The 15,269-nt window shown below is 41.7% G+C and overlaps 1 long non-coding RNA gene across 1 annotated transcript in view; it reads right to left on the bottom strand.

Moving 5' to 3' along the window:
• Positions 1–404: 404 nt before the first annotated feature.
• LOC110342170 overlaps positions 405–15,269 on the bottom strand; it is a 76,115-nt gene continuing 61,250 nt past the window's right edge. The window contains exons 2-6 of the long non-coding RNA XR_005874350.1: positions 10,596–10,705; positions 7,297–7,399; positions 4,590–4,724; positions 3,521–3,579; positions 405–2,315 (exon numbers count right to left, since the gene is read on the bottom strand). This is a non-coding gene — a long non-coding RNA (uncharacterized LOC110342170). The remainder of the gene's footprint in view (positions 2,316–3,520; positions 3,580–4,589; positions 4,725–7,296; positions 7,400–10,595; positions 10,706–15,269) is intronic.

Raw genomic sequence — 15,269 nt, 5'->3', positions numbered from 1 at the left:
TTATTTCTTATGTACATTGCATTTTGCCTGTGTGTATGTCTATGTGAGGGCATTGGATCCCCTGGAATGGAATTATTGACAGTTGGGAGCTGCCATGTAGGTGCTGGGAATTGAACCAACTTCTGAAAAAGCAGCCAGTGCTGTTAACCTCTGAGCCATCTCTCCAGCCCCCATTTAATTCTTTAATCAAGTATTTCTATTGTTTCTACAGATTATAAAAGACATGTGTGCTTCAAAAACCTCAAGAAACAAATAAATGCATAGGACAGGAAGCTAATTTCTCCATCTAGCCACATATAGAACTGCTATTAGCAATTTGGAGAATACCATTCTTGAAATAACACAGCACATATAAACACACACTGCACAAGTGTGATTAAGCCACACGTTTTCTTCCCAAAGTGCCCTTTCCATTCTACATTTTATTGTGGACATCTGCACACAGAATACAATAATATGACATCATACTTTCTCATGATCATATAAGTTTCCATTGTTTGGACTTAACTAATTCATTATTAATGAATATTCATGTGATTTCCATTTTTCTATTATAACTAGTGTCACAATGGGCAACTATTCATGGGCTTGTACATAAGAAGTGTGACTATTTTCACAGAAATGGTGATGCTGGATGACAGGCATTCAGGCTGTTTTCAACGTCAGAGGGTTTGGAATGGTTTTCTGAATTAAGGATGATGAAAAGCAATATGCACCTAGTAGAAACCAAAAATTCTGATATTAGCCTGGGCTAGCAAATCATTGCAAACTCTGGGTATCATCATTGTCCCAAGTACACTAACTGTTCCTGTTCCTCTCTGTGCTCTAAGCTGGCATGGTCCACAGGCCAATTACTTAAACACACTTCTACTTCCAATATTAACCTTCGGGGGCTTACTGGGACCGAATCTCACCCAGAATCAAGGAACCCTTGAATATTAGATATTGCCGCACACTGCATCACTACTCTTCTGAGTAACAGACCAAACCGACTCCCTGTTTACAGTGAGGAATCCTCCTACCCACACCCTCTTTCCAATCAGGCATCATCCATCAGTCACATTGCTAAAATGTCTACTCAGTGTGAATGATTCCTACCTGTGTCTACACGTGTGAATTGTCCCCTCACTGATTCCTAGTTGTGCCCACTCAGTGTGAATTGCCCCCTTACTGATTCCTAACTGTGTCTACTCGGTGTGCAATGCCCTCTTACTGATTCCTAGCTGCAATGAGCACCTTTTCATACACATCTCCATTCCTCCTCCTTCTTCTTCAGTTTCTTCTTTTGGGAGTTTACTTTGTAAATATTCTTTCTACATTAAAGGTGTGAAGTCTTTTTTCTATCATTTATTCATTTTACTACTTTTTCTCAGTGTGCCTTTTAACGACTTCATTCTTCTGCTCTGAGGCTTGCACCTATGAAATATTAACAGAGCAGGTAGGTATAACAGTAATCTTGCCAAAGAAGACAGTAACATGACTTAAATTCCAAGAGAAAATGTTTCAATATTAGGTAAGAAATAAAGCTTGCACAATGGCAAGCCCATGGTATTATGTAATATAAAGTAATACATTTTTTCCATGTTGGTTATGACAAGAGCAGTGAATGGCTTTTAAACTTGAAATCCATGATGACCACATGTATTAGGATTTAAAAAAAGAGGTTTCATTTTTAGGAGGTGGAGTTAAGTAGTTAAGAGCACTTGGTGCTCTCACATAGGATACAAGTTCAGTTCCCAGCACCCAAACATTGGTTCACAAACCTCCTGTCTCTGGAATCTAACGTCCTCTCCTGGCCTCTGTGGGCATCACGCACATAGATGGTGCACATATATACATACAGGCAAACACCCATATGCATAAAATGAAATAAATATTTAAAACAACAACAACAAAAAGTCTCATGTTTTAGAAACCGATCCATCATCCCATCAGAGAAAACTGACCATTATGCTTCACTGTTGGGTCAGCTGCAGGCACTTGCCAGGCTGAGGGCTATGCTTGAGCTCAGCTTGCATTCCAGGCTTCTCCCTTAGCCAAAGACAGTCCTGCCTCTCTGGAAATATTCCATGGCTGCTCTTCCCACATCACTCAGAAACCTAATCATAAAGCCCAGCATAAGGAGAATGCAACAGGATCTAGCTTTAATTTAAATGTGCATTGAAGGAGAAAATGGTGACCCTGTTGGAAAGTTTAAACCTAGGAAGCTTGGAGTCTAAACCTAGGACTTTCTCCTCAGGTTCCATGAGGTCACCGTCTAAAGGGGAGGAGAAGAGAGTTCTTTCTTCATGGGTACAGATTTCCTGTTTAGGATGCTGAAACAAACAAACAAAAGCAAAAACAAAAACAAATCATGAGAAACTAATAGTGGTGATGGCTAGATAAAATTGTGAATGGACTTAGCATACCTAAATTGTACACTAAGAATAGTTAAAATTGCAAACTGTATTATGAATGTTTTGCCACAATAAAAAAGAAAGGGAGAAAGAGAGAGGAGGGGAGGAGAGAGAACCCCAGTTCTATCCTTTCCTAGCCCTGGGGATGGATTCTACAAACCAACCCCTCCCTCCCGGCCACTTCAGCTCACGCATCTGTGTTGTGGAAGATGTGATGTGATCTAGGTGTCCTAATGATAAGAGAAAGCTGCCATTACAACCTTCAATGAGTGTGAATTCTGTAATTCAGGATCTGTTTATGGACTAGACTTCTGGTTGTTAAATTTAACATGCAAACCACTAACTTATGAGATGACTTGTTTTTTTCTTTTTGAAATCTTAGTAAAACTCACTCTTAAAAGACATCAGTGATTCACTAGCCCAAATCAAGCAGTCAAGAGGTAGCTAGTGTGTGTTCCTGGTTGCAGACCCTCCATGCCTGGAAGGAGAAGATGTAGAGTGTTCCAGAAGCTGCTCCCACCTGACAACACCAGGCAGATGGGAACCTCATAGCTCCTTATCTTTTTATGTAGCCCCACCCAATCTCTATTTCAGTTTCCCCTTCTAAAACACAGCTGCCATCAATCATTCCATTGTCGAGGGTTGAATGACTGCCACCATGGAGAGAAACCCACTCTGTAAATCATCCCCTGTTTGCACCAATGAGGGTTCACACATATGCGACCAAAAGCAAAGCACTGACCAGCATTCCAGTCCTCAAACTGGCACGTCTCTTCTATCTGTCCAACTTTCTGTGCTTCTGCTTTAGAATAAAGTCTTCCTGAGAAATTAGTTTCCACATATCATTTAACCCCTCAACTCATTGCCACAATTAGAAAACTTCAGAAAATGCTCTGTAGATCCTTGCAGCATTTTTAATATTTTATAAAATAATATGTATCCAGCAAGATCATGGTCACAGTTTTTCCTCTGCCTCAGTGTTCAGAACTTGGTGAAATGAATAAAGATGAAACAATACAGAATATAAAGGCAGAGGGGGAAGGAAAGGGGCAAAGGAGAGAGAAAGACAGATGAAGACAGGGACAAAGAAGACAGAATTGATGACTTCACTCCTACAAACTTACCTGTTATTTCTTAGCTTGCCAATATTAAAAAAAATTAATAGCATCTAAGAGTTACAGTCCTGTTTTAAAAAATAAAAAAAGAAATTGCAATTAAAATGATTAAACTGAGTAAAACAGACACAGGAAACATACAGAAAAAATATATTTCCAATGTGCTAAGCCTCTGATCCCATTAAGCACTTAAATAATATCTTCCTGACATCATGACTATATAAATAACATGTTACCTTCATATTTATGACACCAAGTGATTGTACTTCTAGTTTATGAAATAATATGTTTAATTTGCAATTTTTAAATGACACTGATAGAGATTAGGGTGTGTTATAGAATTAGATACTTATGTCACAGAAGGCAGTCTTATATTCCATTGTAAACACCCCAATACGTACAATAATACATCTAAAACACAGCAAAAGATAGCACACATTATGACAATTACAGGACATGTGCCCTGTACCCAAAGGAAAAGAAAAGTAGAGAAACTGCCACTCACATCTTTCTTTGGCAATCTTTATCTTTGGGGCACAGCGTCATATAGCTATAAGTTTTTGTATTTTTTTGATGAAAAGAAAATAAGTGTAGAATCATATTTGCTGCAGCCTAATGCCCAAATCCCATGTCTACAATCCATCATTAAATTGCGACAGTATATGGCTACAAAAAAACCCAGTTATCATTCTCCCTTGTAAAGCTTTTGGGGGGCTGGCGGGTATTTGGCAACCTTGCTGTTTCTAGGTTATTTGTGGACTAACCAGTTTAATTGAGCTGCTGACTGTCTGTGTCTGCATTGCACTTCTGACTTAGATCTCTATTTCTGCTGTTGGCACCAGTTTGTGCTATGTGGCAAGGGGATGGCACACATTCAGCAAGCCTAGGTCCCAGGGTCCAGCCCACCCTATCTTTTCCTTTGCCAATCTGATTTCTGAGGAATTTGCCTAGAGTTGTTGCAAGGAAAAAAAACTGAGGGAAAGGAATTCCTCCCCCTACTTTTCAAACCATTTCATAGAATACCTTCTTCAGGTTAGGATTCTTGGCCCTACTAAGGTAAAAAGGATTTTATTTTTACCTTTATTAAAGTGAAGGCCTCTTCAGAATGTCTTCTGTAACTGAAGCATATCCCACTGCATGTGAAACACAACGTAAACCAGCTTGTTGCACCGTGGAGAAGAGTGCAAGTCAGATATTTGCTACTCAACCTAGCCTGTTGGGAAAGGAAAGGGGGAGGGTGGGGAACTTGGGTTAACACCAGCCTTGTCCTGACATGCACCAAGATTGTAGCAGGAAGGGAAATTGAAAACAGAAACATCAGGAAGGCAGAGAGGGGGCGGGGCCTCTCGTTCTTCCTTCGCTTTGTTCCTAACAAACGTTCATCATCACCCACTCTAAATCATGTCACTGGATAGAAGACTGTGCAACAGGGAAGTTCGTAGTGCAGAGCTGGAACAGACGAAAGCTGTCCTTGACTGCTAACGGGAGGGGCTCTCTCTAGCACAGACATGGGCCTCCTAGGTGAACACTCCAGGCTAGACCATGGTCAAAACTGAGACAATAAAGAAATCCACAGATCTCACCCAGAGAGCTTCATGTTTAAAAGAAGACCCTAAGTCTAGACTCTTTTGCCCCAAAATATACATGTTATGCATCCTAGTGAGTTTCATCTGCAAAGTTTGAGATGTTTTCCTTCCTTCTCCAGAGAGGTACAAGAAGCTCTTTTATCCCTTCAAGAAGGAGAAGGAATGAGGAGAGATATGACACTAGTGAGATTTCCAGAGATCTACAAGGATGACACCAACTGGCAATCTAACCAATAGTGGAGAGGCTACTTTAAATACCCTTCCCAGATAATGTGACTGATGACTAACCTAGTATGCCATCCTAGAGCCTTCATCCAGTGGCTGAAGAAGCAGAGGCAGACACCCACAGCTAAACACTGAACTTAACTCCTAGAACCCAGTTGCAGAGAGGGAGGAGTGATGAGCAAAGGGGTCAATACCAGGTGAGTGGAACCCACACAAACAGTTGACCTGAACAAGGGGGACCTCATGAACCTCAGAGGCCAGCATGGAACTGATCAAGACCCCCTGAATGTGGGTGTCAGTGAGGAGGTCACAGCATTCTTTGGGGCCTCAGGCAATAGATCAGTATTTATCCTTGTCATCTAAATGGACTTTGGGAGCCCATACCACATGAAGGGATGCTCTCTCAGCCTGTACAATGGGGGAGGGCCTAGGCCCTGCCCTGGGATAATATGACAGACTTTGGAGGGCCTCACCCTCCCTGGAGAGTGGAGTAGGGATTGGGTGGGTGGTTGGGAGGGTTAGGGGAATGGGGGGGATGGGAGTGAGAGGGAACTGGGATTGACATATGAAGCAAGCTTGTTTCTAATTTAAATTAAAAAAAAAGAGGTTAAAAAAAGAGAGAGTCCCTTCCCTCAAACCAGAAGGGAAGAGAAGGTGTATGAACACTTTCAAATCCATGGAAGTCATTCCAATACAAAGAAGGCTTGCAACCAACAATGTGGTGAAGAAAAACTGTGGTAATTTTATATTTCCTCTACAAAAAATAGGTCGGTAAAACACAGGGGCTGTGCAATGACTTTCCAAATGGGCTTCTGAGTGACATAACTTCAGATAAAGCAAATCAGACCTTAAGAGTCAAGAGACAGGGAAAGTGGCTGATTCCAAACAAGAGCAGCATCAAATGTGAGGTGCCGTTGACTGTGGCAAACACGAGAAGACGGCTGGTTCTCTCTTAATGGAAAGTCCAAGACAAAAGCTTCCTCGGGATCTGTGACCCTCCACTAGATGACATTGTCCAACGTTTGGGACTGAGGCAGCCTCTTAGCTTTGTTTTCTGTGTTCCCCTCCTTTCAGTCTACATAAGCCTGGAGGTAGAAATGGATTTCACTTCTACCCAGTCATCAGTCCCTGCTTTTTAATCATTATATTCAGGCTACATATTTAAAGCGATGGCTGATATAATTGTATTCATATCACCTCTGTAACTGCTTTAAACCCACCGTTCTCATTCTTTGCTTTTCCTTTTCTTTGGCTCACTCATCCTCTGCCTTCCTTTCTTCTGAAAGAGCATTTAGCATATGACCCAACCATATTTTGTCCTAACAAACAAATAACAAATAAATTATACTTCTTTGGAAAACTCTTTAGTGCTTACCTTAGAGCCTGCGTCATAGATTTATGATGAATCTACCTTAAGACTTTACCATTTCAAAGGGAGTCCAGGTCCTCATAGCAGAATGTGAGTCCCTTCCCCTCACCTCTTCTGGTGCTGTGTTTACCAGAAGGCTCATATCACCTGATGCATTGCTGCTCCCAGGATCTTGAACAAACTCCTGCCTATTCCATAGCTCCTAAGTTTCAACTGCAATGCGGGTGAAGCCATGTCAGACTAAAACAAATGTCAGCTTTCGTTTCCACCACAGAGAGACTGAGCGACAGCTCAGAAGGTGTACATAGAGTCTACCAGAATTCGTGATCAATTGCTAGATTATTGAACTGAGCAGAACAGCTGGAAGGAGTAGGGTGCTGGGAGGAAGAGAGAAAGAGCGATGGACAGCATAAAGCTTTAGCTGGCTGTCCCACGAAAGGCAGGAGCTAAGATTGGCAGTTCTGGGGGGACAGTGGGACAGTCAGACACAATATTATAAGCTTCTTGGCTATCAAAACACATTTCTGCTTTGTGGGCTAAGATGGGTTTAACTGAGAGGGGTGAGTTCCTCAACAAGGAAGTCCTGACATGACTTTAAACCTGACCTTCCTAAGGCTGATCTGCCACATGCGATAGACAAGGTCTAAGTTATGTGATGAGGGTCCTGTGTCCACAGTGGATCTCATCAGCCTTCACACTCTCCTTTTCCTGCAAAAAAAAAGAAGAGAGAGAGAGAGAGAGAGAGAGAGAGAGAGAGAGAGAGAGAGAGAGAGAGAGAATGAATGAAAATGTGACTGGATGAATTACAAGGTCTTCCTATCCTGCAATTCTAAAGCTCTATAAAACACCTTCATCATAATCTACCCTTCGTGGAGTCTTAGGTCATCGTGGAAATACTGATCTGTTATCAGTCAGTCAAGGGCAAAAGTGGATTAGAAAAACCCAGTAGTGAAACTCTAAAGGGAAGTATTGTATCACCCTGGAGACATAAAACCACAGGAGCCTGGGCTGTGAGAAGCAAGCCCATTGTGTGCCCAGGAGACTGAAGAAGCCTATCGCCCAGTGAGTCCCAGAAGTCCTCATATTCTGACTGCTCTGATCAAGAATAGCAGAAAGAGAAGGGCTCCCTGACATTTCTAGAACAACTCCCATGAGAAAGGAACCTGCTCTCCATGCAGGCCCTGTCCAGCAATGCAAAGGCAACTTGGGAGCAAGTCCAAGATCTAAGAAATTAAGCCTGTTCCATAGTACACGGAAGGCAAACAGCAAGGAACATGGAGGGAGAAACAGAGGTAGATGGTGCATTGTTACAGACGATTTCCACAAAGGGGGCCTGAAGGTGGGTAACTGCCTATCTAAAGCCAGTGGACGCGACTCCACAGCAAAACTCCCGGAAACAAGGCTTCACTGAGTTACTCTTAGTGGTCATTTGACCTGGTCTAATTTATCTCAAGTTATAATGATATTGGAAAGCACACAAATATTTTGAACATGAATTTTACTTGTTCACATGATTATTTTCCAATAGATTCATCCTATGGTACAAGATGGGCCGATTAGTAACTATAAATGAAGTTGAATGAGATCCAGGGAGAAAAAAATTAAATATCTGATGAGTGCTTATGTGCCAGACATTGGGCTAGTCTCCTTATATGAAAAGTCACCTCTAAAGAGTGTTTGTTTTCTTTTTAGAAATGAGGGAAAGAAATGCCTAATTTCTGAGTGATCACATGTACTATACTTAATACAGTCTGCTAGGGGTGTGAAGTCCACACTATAACACATATGAAAATAAAATATTAAATTTGCAATAGAACAGGAAGCTGGTTAACCACACAAAGGTAGTTGCTTTATACTACAAATAATTTTTAATTGCCAAAAAAACTTGCAACAAATGTATAAAAGCAGTAAGACTCTGAGGGGTAGTTTTATTTGTCCGGATTTTTAAAAATAAATCTACAAACCAATGCTAACAGTGAAGATTTTTAAAAATTCAGCCAGCATAAAGCAAAACAGAGCAGGAAGGACTTGGCACATTGTCTCCAACCCATCTTTCAAAGAGTTAAAAATGCATAAGGAAAGCCGAAGCCTGAGTCCAAATCGCAAACTTGACTTGAACTCTGTTGTCAATTGCCAGGGAAAGCATTCCAGACTCTAAGAAACTGTTTGATTTTTTTTTCTCCCTTCCTAGCATCAAGAAAGTGCTGGAGGGCTTAGAGGGCTCCTGGCATGTAAATTGTAGCCATCAGGAGAAAACCCCATTGCTCTATGAAGTGATGCTTTCATTTTCCCACATGGGCAGAGTCCAGTGGGATGGAGAGCTCTGGCTTGAAATCAACCAAGTGACAGAGAGAATAAAGAGCCCTTTGCCAACCCGGAGATTAAAGGTAATCAACGGGGAGGTGTCTGCCAGTTATCTGAAAGAATTTGTAAGCAATAGTAGATGCAGGATGGTAGAGTTGCCCAAAGGACAGATTTCTTTTCTTTGCCGTTTGGGGGAAGCAATCAGCAGCGTATTTCACTTGTGGCTTAGCAAGGTTATTAACGGTGTCTGTTTAAGAAGGGTGAAATGTTTCTGAATGGGTTTCCCGGTAAGCACTGGAGTGGTATAGAATTATGTGCTGTTTTATGATCAGGCTGCACAGTAAGAATAAAGTGCCATCTCCCCAAGCTTTCACACAACAGAGCAATTAATTAACTTATCCCCACGAACTCTGTTCTCACCGAAACTTATTAAAAGCCTGGTTCATCACCGGCAAAGCCCCAGGCAATCATCAATTGCCTCATAATAATATAAAAGAAAAAAAAAAAACAAGCTACGGTTATGCTCTCACTTAATACCCTAGGAAGGTCCTCTTTGCCCTTTGTCTTTGTTTGAAAATATCTCTATTAAGAGTTAAAAAAAAAAGACTCTCCTTGACATGAAATATGTTATGGCAAGGAACTATGGGAGTAAATTACAGACGCCTCCGGGTTACCAGATTAAGAAGAGTTGCTGGACTTTCTCAAAGACACACAAATCATTCAACATGTAGCACAACAGGGCATACAGTGTGTTATCGATGTCATGTTCCAAGCACCATTGTTAATACAGACCAGAAGAGGAATTGTTCATCAAATAACAAAAGGGGGAGGGAAGGAGAGTGAACGGACTTCTGTGTTAAATAAGCCATCAGAGACGCTGGTTTTAAAAGTATTAAATAGCTTAATAGTTATTAGTCTGCTTGGAGTTTAAGTTTAAATCCAACTCCCAAATATCCTTAAGCAGAAGCTGTGTTTATGAACCCCTCTTCAGGAGAATTAGAATGGTTGACCATGTCAATAGCGCCCTCTTCAGGAAGTTGGAAACCTAGGCCTTCCTTAAATTGGGGGTGGGGGGAGGTCACTGTGACTAGTGAACTACATTTGAAAACGTGATTAAACTGAAGAAATATCTGGAATGCTCATAATATCTCAGTTTCACAAGGAGCTTAGGATTCTTTGGTGATTCCAAGAAACCACAGCCTGTAGCCCTGGGTTATTGTATAGTTTGTGGGCTGGGGGTAGCATTTGGTCTGTTAATATTGGCTTGTTCGAGAGAGGAATATTGAACTTCCTAATCTGTTTTTAGATATAGTACCCACAAAATTAAGTTGTTTCACCCATTCTAAGAGTTTCCTAATTGCAATAGTCTCCAGTACTTCTCAGATTCCTTTTAAAATGCAAACAGGTCCACTTTTTTGAGGGTTCCTAACTAATGAGTGTGTGCACATTTCCAGCTGTTTTCCTGGTGTGCAGTAGATGTTCGGGAACCTGAGACTTTGTTGGTGAGAACCTCCTGGAACTTTTCGTGTTCCGCATATCCCAGTCCTGAAGTCATCTGTCTAATTACTACCGGTGGCTATTCCTCATGCTCAGCACTTACCCATCCAGGTGCAGAAGCCAGGAGGTCCTTGAAGAAAGAGTCCGTACTAAATTTCTGACCCTTGTCACCACAGCCTTGAAAATCAGAGATGCGGGCTTCTTGTCTCACGGCTGTAACACACCAAATGACCTTGTGGCAGTGATTTAATCTCACCTTATTTAACAAGTTATCAGGATTTGGGGGGAAATTTACTTCCAATTTCAGAAACGCCTCAAGAGTTATTAGGAGTGATAGAACACATGCCAGCTCCCAGAAGTGAGGCATTATCATTCGGCGTGATGGATGAGGTGAGCAGGCACTTCCTGAGCTCAGCCTCAGTCTCCACTTCTCCCTATCCTTTTATAATCAGTTTTCTGGGCCTTGGTTTCTTCATCACCACTATTAATGATAAACTCCTGTTTGAATAAAGACTTAGACCAAGGTGCCTGGCAGAACTAGATGAAAGATAATAAACATCTTTTTAATAGGTGATTTTATTAACCACAGGAAGGTAAGCACACAGTTGAGCTGTTAAGAGCTGGGAATCAGGTGTTGAGATGCATCTATGCCTGCCCTGTGGGTGTTTGACAGTCTTGATGACTGAGGGCCTTGGACTTCGAGGCCCACATTTGAACTGAAGCAATATAGGAAATTGGAACTGAGACCTCAGAGAAACCCAGAATAATGAAGGGCCACATCTTCCATGGGAACTACATGGAAATAGCAGGGGCAGCTTCTGCCTGCCCTCTGTGTCGGAATGTTCCGAGGTCTCCTAAAGTCCTGGTTAGGAAAGTGGATGGTCAAGTTAACACTACCAGTGCAGTCCCAGAAAACTCAAGCAAGATATTAACCCGGAGGAACCTTGGTGAGAGAGGAGCTACACCCAGGGCCTTGATGAAGACAAACTGTTACAGGAACTCATCTTCAGCTCAGGCCTTGCAGGATTTCTCCGAAAGAAGTGGAAGAAAAGCTTGAAATCCCAAAGCATAAGACACATGAGGATCAGGTCATGCGAGCAAGTCTGCAGGCACAACAGCAGCTGTGCATGCCCATCGGGAATTCCAAGTATCGGGATGGGAGAGACAGATAAAGTCACCAGGTATAACGTGCTAGTGGAATTATAATGACATCTTTTTAAACTAAGAATGTTACCCAATACTTTATAAACAATTAGTAAGATATTTCCAAAATGTCAGATACTTTAAAAACTAAAATCAAAGCTTTCAAAACAGGATAGCTTAATAGATCACAAATACTAAAGAGAGAGTTGGCAAAATTCGGGAGATGACACTGATGGAGTAAACCAAATTGGTGGGAATAAAACAGAGCACTGGTAAGGAAAGATCATTTAATAGTCGGAGAGGGTAGGCAATACATTGATACAGGCCCCGTTGGAGTTTAAGAAGGATTTTAGATAATATACAGTGCTAAGGATGTGTATTTTGAAAGCAGATGAAAAATATGAATTTTCAGAGTCAAGAAACGCAAGTTTCCAGGAAAATAAATAATACGAAACTGAGAACTAGAGCAAGCACACTGGAGCTGCAAAACACCAATCGGAAGATGCTACCGGGCAGAGAGCACAGCTCAGTGACAGAGCACTAGCCTAGCATGAGTGAGGCCCACCGGTACCCAGAACCCCCACTGCTTTGCAGTGTCAGCAAGCTCCACGGCTACAGGAGAATTTCAACTACAAGGCCTGGACTGCAGCGCATCAAAAACCAGGCTCAGTAAGTTCATAAGATACCGCTTCAGAACAAAAAACCAAACAGAATGTTCTGGAGTTCAACGACAGAGCGCGTGTCTAGCACATGCCGGATCCTGGGTTTAACCTCCAGCACCATGAACACAAGCAATAATCGTGAAGTAAAAAATATGCGGGTGGGAGGAGCTCATCCATGAAAGATAGATATTTAACTGCAGCAACAAACGTCTCAACAGTAGCAGCAAAAGCCTCACTGTAGGGGGGAGCCTACAAAATGTTTGCAGAAACCGGCTTGCCCGCCTAGCATTCTGTGTGCAGCAGAAGAGCAGGAGTGAAGTAAGACATTCTGCATAAACTGAGATGGCTTTAAAGGAGTCTCCATGAAGAGGGACGAAAGACGTGCTTAACAAAGATAATTATTATAGAAAGACAACAGAGAGCATGGGACTAAGAAGATGGCAGAGTCTAAAGGAACATGGATACTATAAGAGACTAGTGCTTAAACGTAGACTGTGTATTCATGTTTAAGCTGGGGGTGACAAAGAAGGTGATGTCATTATGAATAATGGAGGGCTCAGAGTGGGCACATGTATAAATATGTAAATGTCCTTGCGTTAGTATGTAAATCAGATAAAATGGAGTTACTCTGGTACAGGTGTCAACAAGAGACCATGACTCCTGTGAGCTGACTCACCCATGGGTGGTAACCAAAAAGCTATGGGCTCTACAGAATGATCTGGAAACCCACTAGACTCTAATACCTGAAGAAGCTTACAATGCTGACACTGTATCCCTGCTATTGTGCTTCAGTGATATTTGTATTTTTATTACAAAAAGGACTATTCCAAGCCACATACTCTTCCATCTTCTTTCTGTCTCATGCACACACAGCTTCTTCGGTCAACTTCAGAGCAAAGCCATTAATCATGCCAGTGGCTGTTGCGTTAGCCAGCAAATGGCATACTCATGAACAAGACTCTGGATTTTGGTGTGTTTCCTTAAACAGGGTATTGATGTGCAGCCAAGGATAGCCTGGAACTCTCTAACCTCCTGTCTGAAATCACAAAGTGCTAGGAATACAATATATGGCTTCATACCTAACAGTATTGCGGGCGTGCGAGTGTGCGTGCGCGCGCGCGCGTGTGTGTGTGTGTGTGTGTGTGTGTCTGTGTGTCTGTGTGTGTGTGTATGTGTGTCTGTCCTCATGTGATAGTGTGTGCCTGTGTGTGTGTCTGTGTATGTGTGTATCTGTGTATGTTTGTATATGTGTCTGTCTGTGTGTCTCTGTGTGTGTGTGTATGTCTGTGTGTCTGTGTGTGTATCTGTGTGTCTGTATGTGTGTCTGTTCGCATGTGATGGTGTGTGCCTGTGTGTGTGTTTCTGTGTCTGTATGTGTATGGGTATGTGTCTGTCTCTGTGTGTGTGTGTCTGTATGTCTGTGTGTGTGTGTGTGTATCTGTGTCTGTGTGTGTATCTGTGTGTCTGTGTCTGTGTGTCTGTTCGCATGTGATAGTGTATGCCTGTGTGTGTTTCTGTGTCTGTATGTGTATGAGTATGCATCTGTGTATGTTTGTGTGTCTGTCTCTGTGTGTGTGTGTTTAGGTGTGTGTCTGTGTGTGTGTGTGTGTAAGAGTGTGTACTCTGGTGCTCAGATGTGCACATGGACACCAAAGGAAACCTTCAAATGTTGTTCCTCAGGTACCATCCATCTTTTTATTTTTTAACAAAATCTCTCAGTGGCTTGGAACTTCCCACATAGATAGGCTAGCTGGCCAGAAAGCCAGCGATCCTCCAATCTCTGCCTCTCTAGACCTGAGAGTACAAACATGTGTGACTTTAAAAAAAACAACAACAAAACTTGTGCTCTGGGGATCAAACTCAGTTTCTCATGTTTGCACAGCAATCATTCACCCACTAAGTCATCTCCTCAGCCCCCTGGTGATTAAAAACTATGACTTAAAAAACACAATTCTACTTTCATGATTTTTGATACAGGTAATAGTTATCAAAACTAAGCACAGTGCTTGTGTGTTGTAGAGATTTTCTTCTTAAACTGGATTGAACCCAGATCCATATGCACACTTTGCAAGAACTGTACTATTTTCTATACCCTAGCCCTACCTATTTCTTCTAAATTCTGATATATACATATATATATGCTTACTTATACATTAAAAATACCTAGACATGTAAATATAACTGGTGTTAATATTCTAATAGCTTTTCTTTTAAAAAAAACACAAGTGTTTGTTTGTTTTTGCTTTAAGTCAAGGGCTTGGCTACGTAGTTGCTAGGGACATAATTGCCCAGGCTGGGCTTGAATCTCTCCATGCTCACTCAAGTTTCAGGCATACACCACCACACCCACTTTAAGAGAACTCAATTACATAGGCTTTAATGGATATTTTTCAACGACTTTCGAATACTGAAGATCTTTGAATTAATATAAAGAGGAGTGCAAATTGAATCTTTTAGATACATTCCTTGAGTTTTAACAACCAGGATATGTTTACAAAGTTGAATTTAAATTTATTACAGCATTTAATAAATAATGAAGGGTTTCACCAGAACTCACGTCAACATTCATTTTATTTCATTGGGAAAAATAAAAACTGGGAAATTCTTCCTCTTTAGACTTTTTTTAAATGCCATGGTTTCTCGGAGGCACCGCAAGTGCTTTCAGCAATCAGATTGCCTCTGCCCTGTGTTAAACGCACCCTGTGTTAAACGCGCCCTGTGTTAAACACGCCTCTGTACCAGCAGCAGCTGCTAACAGCACAGGCGTACACCCTTCCATTCCTAAGAAACTAGAAGACCAATAACATATTTGTGTTTTTAAGTTTGGAGAAGGCAGCTGCTTTGACCGCCAAGGTTCTTTTTCAAACTGAAATGATGGTTTCAAGTGTGATGTTCCAGCATGCACTTATCCGGGCTTTGACAGAGCCTCACTGCCCTCGCTAGCACAGATACAAATAGTTGAAAGCCTTCAG

Source organism: Mesocricetus auratus, unplaced genomic scaffold, assembly GCF_017639785.1.
Source record: "Mesocricetus auratus isolate SY011 unplaced genomic scaffold, BCM_Maur_2.0 Super-Scaffold_100676, whole genome shotgun sequence".
Classification (NCBI taxonomy): domain Eukaryota; kingdom Metazoa; phylum Chordata; class Mammalia; order Rodentia; family Cricetidae; genus Mesocricetus; species Mesocricetus auratus.
Note: the sequence above shows the minus strand (reverse complement) of the source record. Positions and strands in the feature narration are given on the sequence as shown.